The following is a 6,157-nucleotide window of genomic DNA, read 5'->3' as shown; positions in this document are numbered from 1 at the left end:
ATGTCCGATGTGAAAAAGGAGTCGAGGAAACGTGGTAAGAAGCGCTATGGCGCTTCTTACCGGTACAAGGGGGTCTCCAGGGAGCTGGAGGTGGGCATGCAGGGGATCCTCATCACCTGCAACATGAACAAGAGGAATTGCACCGCCGAGGCGTTCAATCTGCTCAATGAATATGCTGAGCAGCTCTACGGACCCGAGAAGTTCAACGAGGGGAGTAGCAGTGAACAAGAGTGTGATGAAGATGATGTTGAGGCAGCATTGGAAAAAGCAAGTGGCTCAGCTGAAGGCATCCAAAGGGAAACAACAGAGGCATTTCCAGGCATTGGACAGTGGTGCAAACAATGTCATCTTCATCAGGACTCAAAATCTGGAACCTGACAAGTTGGTGCATTATATCCTGTCTGACCTTCACACTACCAAGAAGAAAAAGTCCTGTGTTATCCTCAGGATGCGTCCAGGGAGCGGAACATTCAAGGCCTTCCAGCAAGACATGGAGAAATACCTTGTTACTTTCCTCGAGATTGCCACGCCAAGTTTGAAGTCGACAGGTCGGGCGGTTCTGAAGATACGCGTGACACACTAACTCACTCAATCATTTATAGATGGATTAAGGGATATACAGTATGGTACAGTAGATCAGAGATAACACAGTATGTCTGAGATAACAGAGGTACAGTATGTACGAAGTACCAGAGGTACAGTATATCCGAGATAACAGAGGAACAGTATGTCCGCGATAACAGAGGAACAGTATGTCCGAGATAACAGAGGACAGGTCTGGCCTAGAGAGATACCCTAGGCATACAATAAATGCGCTGACGCTTCTGACCTTCATGCTCACACATCAGCAACTTGACCTTGGCAGAAACATTATGTTTTTTTTGGTTGTGTAATGTGTTAAAGATACAATTAGCAATATGTAGTACACTGAAAATCGATCTACATGTGTGTGTAAGTATTCTTTCTGTGACTTCACTTTATTTCTTTGTGTGATTTAAAATTCAGATTAGGCCTACGTGTGTATGTGGATCACAGGTTACACAGTTACATTTTCTACCATCATATACTGTAGATGTCCTTTCCTTCATTACTTAACCCTTGTAGGAGTAAGGATAGAGGAGTTAGGACAGAGCATAGTAAGGACCTGAGATGCAGCCATGCGCACGCACGCACGCACGCACGCACGCACGCACGCACATCATTGTAACCTGATTTCTCTTCCAGTGACATATAAGGTTTCAAGAATATTCAATATGCACACACACACGCACGGTCGCACGCACACACACACACATGCACGCGCGTGCACACAAACACACACACACACACACACACACACACACACACACACACACACACACACACACACACACACACACACACACACACACACCAACTACACGTACACAGGCTCTTGCATTTCATTGTCTAATCCATATCAAAAATGTTTTCACTCAATAGTGAAAACCACCTTTCTCTTGGCCAACTCTACTGTACATTACAAAAATAAGTGTCTAAAGATAGCTTCTTGTACCGTTTCCATGTTAAAGGCATATCATGTGTGTTGTCTACAACAACAAAACCCTCTCCTTGCTCCTTTTCCACCCAGATCTGTCTTTTTGTCATCCATACATCATTCTGTTCCATCTACCAGCTTGTTTCCTCTCAGACATCAGGTCAGTCTGACTGAGGAAGGGAAGGAGTGGATGGTTGAGAGGTGAGTTAGCACAAATCTCAGTTGCCTGCTTAGTGCTTACCAAACGTAAAAGTAATACAAATAAAAATAAACCTCAGGTGAGAGTGGAGCCTAAAGAGTTGATGGGTGTTTTGCAAAACCATCTGAAGGTGAGAGTATAAGATCTCTCTGGGTCTCTCTCTCTTTCTCTCTCTCTCTCTCTCTCTCTCTCTCTCTTTCACTCATTACTAAATAGTGCTTGCTCCCTCTGCTGGTTAATGCATACTTCCATTTATCTACATAACTTCCATTTTAGCCAATTCAAGAAGTGAGTCTTTACCATTAATTATTTATTTTATTAAGCGATAATTACAAATAACAACAGTCCCACTTGAATAGAGCATAGCAAGTCTGTACTGTAATTTTGCAAAAGATATTGTTCAGGGACAAAAACGATGCATGCTCTGTTCTTCAAGGTGTTTTGTGTAAACAATTTACAATAAAGGCATTTAGCAGACGCTCTTAATAAGGATAATTCCTTTTAACAGGTCGTTCATGAAAGTCCTTGCGGTCTTGTTTCCAATGAGAACCTGTGAGTAATTAGGGGTTAAGAGTCTTGCTCAGGGACAAATTTCATTTCATCGACACATATGCTGACCTGGCCTGGAATCGAACCTGGGGCAACCAGGCGGGCTCACTAACTATTCAGCTATGGCCGCCGTCATGAGCGACTTACAGTAAGCAGGGACAACAAAAGGTAATACATCAAATGCACAGAAATAGTAATAGTAATAAGTAAACCAAGAACCTATCATCAGTCTAACAGTAGAATATCCGAAAACAAATCAATAATAAAAATCTATAAACTGGATTGTTATAATAATATAAGGCCTACAAGAAGTGACTATAGATAAGTAACACGCTTTTTCCTCATTTTTTAACATAGGTACACACATGATATGATGTTAAGTTATTCATTCTGAGTACAGATTATTTTAGCTAATGAATAATACCAATATTTACAACCATGCTTAAGCCTGTCAGCCAACAGAACACATGTGTAACTGCATTTGTCCTGATTCTAACCCGCACATTTGCCATTTGTTAACTCAGCTCAGGCAGGCTCATGAATATGAGCATGCCTTTTAAATTGGTGCCGGGACTGGGAGAAAATGTTTGAACCGGAATCTGTGCTTTTCACCAATTTTCCAACTTGCTTTGTCAGCTACAGTACCATATCCAAAGGATTTGAATATTTTTACCAACACAAAAAGGGCTCCTCTCCTCCAGCCTCTTATAATCAGGTCTTTGGGCAAGCTATTTTTAGACCTCCCTGGCAGCCAATGAATTCTGTAAGGATTCTATGCAGCAGACCTTGATGTTACATAAGAAAATATGAAATATATATATTTTTGTGAGTATTATCTTACTCTACAGTCAGCACTGTACAGTTATATCTTTTCAAAGACGACTTATGGCTTCTCAGTATGTGGGCAGTGGCACATCAGCTAAAATTAAGTGCAGCTCCATAATATTACAGCAGAGCAGACCTGTGCTTTAAAATGCATCCACAAACTCACACTCTTTCTCCTTTCTTTCACTCATCTCTCTCTCTCTCTCTCTCTCTCTCTCTCTCTCTCTCTCTCTCTCTCTCTCTCTCACACACACACACACACACACGCACACACACACAAGGCACGCACGCACGCACACGCGCACGCACACACACACACACGCAAATAAACTTAATTTAATGTTTACCTCTAACAAAAACTATATTTGTACAATATCAGTCTTATGACATCACAGAAAATCTAAAGCAGTTCATACTTGAATTAAACTACAGTAGTGCTTGATTTATACTTTGTTGCGTGCCGTCGTGCCAGATCAACTCGTTGTGAGCTTGTAGATCAGCTACTGTATATTGGGTGTGCAACACCGGTATGCAACTAAGTATAAATCAGGCCTAAGGCGGAGTTGTCACAAATTTTCTGCTTCAGTTTCAAAACGCTGACCATTTACCAACCACGCTATGCTTAAATTATACTCTGTCATACAATGGTATGACGCAAAAATACCATGCACATAAGAAATAGCACATCTGCCATTTTAGGCGTGCAACATCGTCATACGACAAAGTATAAATCAGGCTTAACTGCTGTAGGGCAGGCCAATATTTGAAGGTGATTAGAAGAGCACTCAGTACAATCACCAATTTACTCTATTGCCACTTCCGCCAATAGTTCATTATCAACCTTTCAGTTCACTGCTGCTACTGCTTCTGTCCGATTATTATCTCCGCCAGGCTGGCCAGTGTCACACCCTGAAAATAGCCAAGCTCACAACGCATAGCAGCACGACCGTAACGAATCATAAATCAGGCTTCAAAACTTGACTGATGCTCTGGCCCGAATTGAGTCTAGTTATTCCTGGCACATATTAGCACATGGGGAGCAGTAATTGTCTTCTCCTGGGCTTTTAAGAAATTCTTCCCTCACTAACACTGAGGGAAGAATTTCAGTGACACAGAAGAAATACAGAGGGAAAATAGGTGGCTTATCCATTGGTAATCTAATACAAAAGACAAATCTAGTGCCTTGAGGTGAATTGTTAGTACAGGTTGTGAAGGTGATTGATGCAGGAAGGTAGAGATGGGAACCCTCACTCACCACAGTACCCTTTCACCTGCAGTGTACTGATTAGCCTAAATATAGGCCCTATATCAATATGATTTGTTTTACTCACCTGTGTGTGTGTGTGTGTGTGTGTGTGTGTGTGTGTGTGTGTGTGTGTGTGTGTGTGTGTGTGTGTGTGTGTGTGTGTGTGTGAGTGTGCGCGTGTGTGAGTGTGCGCGTGTGTGAGTGTGCGCGCGCTTGTGTATGTTGTGATCATTGTAATGTGATGTGATGGGATATGATGTGATGTTTTTATCCCTGCAAAGTTTTCCACAGAGCTGAAAGATGATACCCCTGTCATTACTCAGGTGACAGGCATGAGGAGGGTGGCCTTATTCATATCAGGGCGCATGACCCACCCTGTAGCCCCCCTCCATCAAACTAATGGTTATCAGATACATATTTGGACTGAAAACATACATTCATTTTTAATCTGCTCAGCAGGGTGAATGGGTGTGTGTAGTCACGCTTGGCTTAAGCCATTTATACGTTGTCGTACAATGGAGCTTAAATTCAGCATTAGCTTCCCTCTTCTAGCACTTTTCCTTTCCACTTGTCTCTCATGTATTATGTAGACGGTGAGGTGGATCATTTGCATCTGAAATTTTGATTATTCACCATATAGGTTACGCATCTTTAACAAACAAATGAAACAAGGGCCATTCCAGAGCACTTGGATTTCATATCAGCTGTGGAAAAACTGACACCACATCGTCACTGATCAAAGATATAGATTCTTTCAAAAATACAGGTGATACTACATTTTCCATGCAAGGCAAAGGGTGTCATGATAAACAAACCTCATCCCATAAGCTAGACTTTTATGTCAAAAACTATTTTGTGAAAGAGGTATACCTTTTTTCTATACGGGATATCTCGCTGTTTAACTCTAGACCAGAGCCACTTTCATTTTAATTACTTCTTGAGATAACTCAATTGACTTTTATGGTTTGTTTGTTTGTTTGTTTGTTTATTTGTTATTAACAATGCATAGTTATTTTTGGTATATTTATAAGCTGTAGACATTACACTACAAAACACCCACACATGTAGTCTATACATGCAGCATGATGCATCAATGAACCCATGGTGATATGAAATGTTAGCCTTCATAACTTGAGTTTGAGTTTAATTTTGTTGGATGTTGTTCATGAAATGATATGCTTCAAATTCCAATTCATCAAGCCATACAGAGATCAACCATGAAATAAATGGTTCAAGGCTAATTTATCAATCTGATTACATTGTCTACTCTAAATCATTATTTAGGCCTACAACTTAATTAACTTGAGTTTTGAATCTTAATTTGCAAATATTTAAAATAGCTTATTTGTATTAAATAGTTTATTTTTGTCAGCAACTCATATATCCTTACCTGCCCATAGACTGACTTGACTATTGGGTGAAGACTGGAGTCATCTCTTTTAGAGATGCGGGTGGATGCGGACTGGCCGGGAGTGCTTCTCGCAGGTGCATCAGAATTTAGACTCGAAGTCGAAGATGACCCAACGTATATTTTCTCCTTGGATTCAAAGAAGAAAGCAGTGTCGTCGTCGTCGTCGTCGACCACCGCATCCGCATGTTTTGGGTACGAAGGAGTTGGCGATGGTGAGGTGTCCTGGAAAGAGATGCATCGATGCGGCGGTGCTGCTGGCAGCACCCGCTCACCTCTGGAGGAATCGTGGTGGTGATGATGTCTGGGTTTGGAGGCTTTGCTGCTGCGCTGGCTCCGATCCATCCTGTGCCTCGCGTCCTCTTGGCCATAATAACCATCATCGACAGGGCTTGTCTGTCGGTGGGACTGGTT

At 41.7% G+C, this 6,157-nt stretch overlaps 1 pseudogene across 1 annotated transcript; it reads left to right on the top strand.

Moving 5' to 3' along the window:
- LOC311037872 (THUMP domain-containing protein 1-like) lies at positions 1-583 on the top strand (annotated as a pseudogene). The gene has a single exon. The product of its transcript is annotated as a THUMP domain-containing protein 1-like (transcript).
- The last annotated feature ends 5,574 nt before the right edge of the window (positions 584-6,157 follow it).

Source organism: Gymnoscopelus microlampas (assembly GCF_963454915.1).
Source record: "Gymnoscopelus microlampas genome assembly, chromosome: 21".
Taxonomy (NCBI): Eukaryota; Metazoa; Chordata; class Actinopteri; order Myctophiformes; family Myctophidae; genus Gymnoscopelus; species Gymnoscopelus microlampas.
Note: the sequence above shows the minus strand (reverse complement) of the source record. Positions and strands in the feature narration are given on the sequence as shown.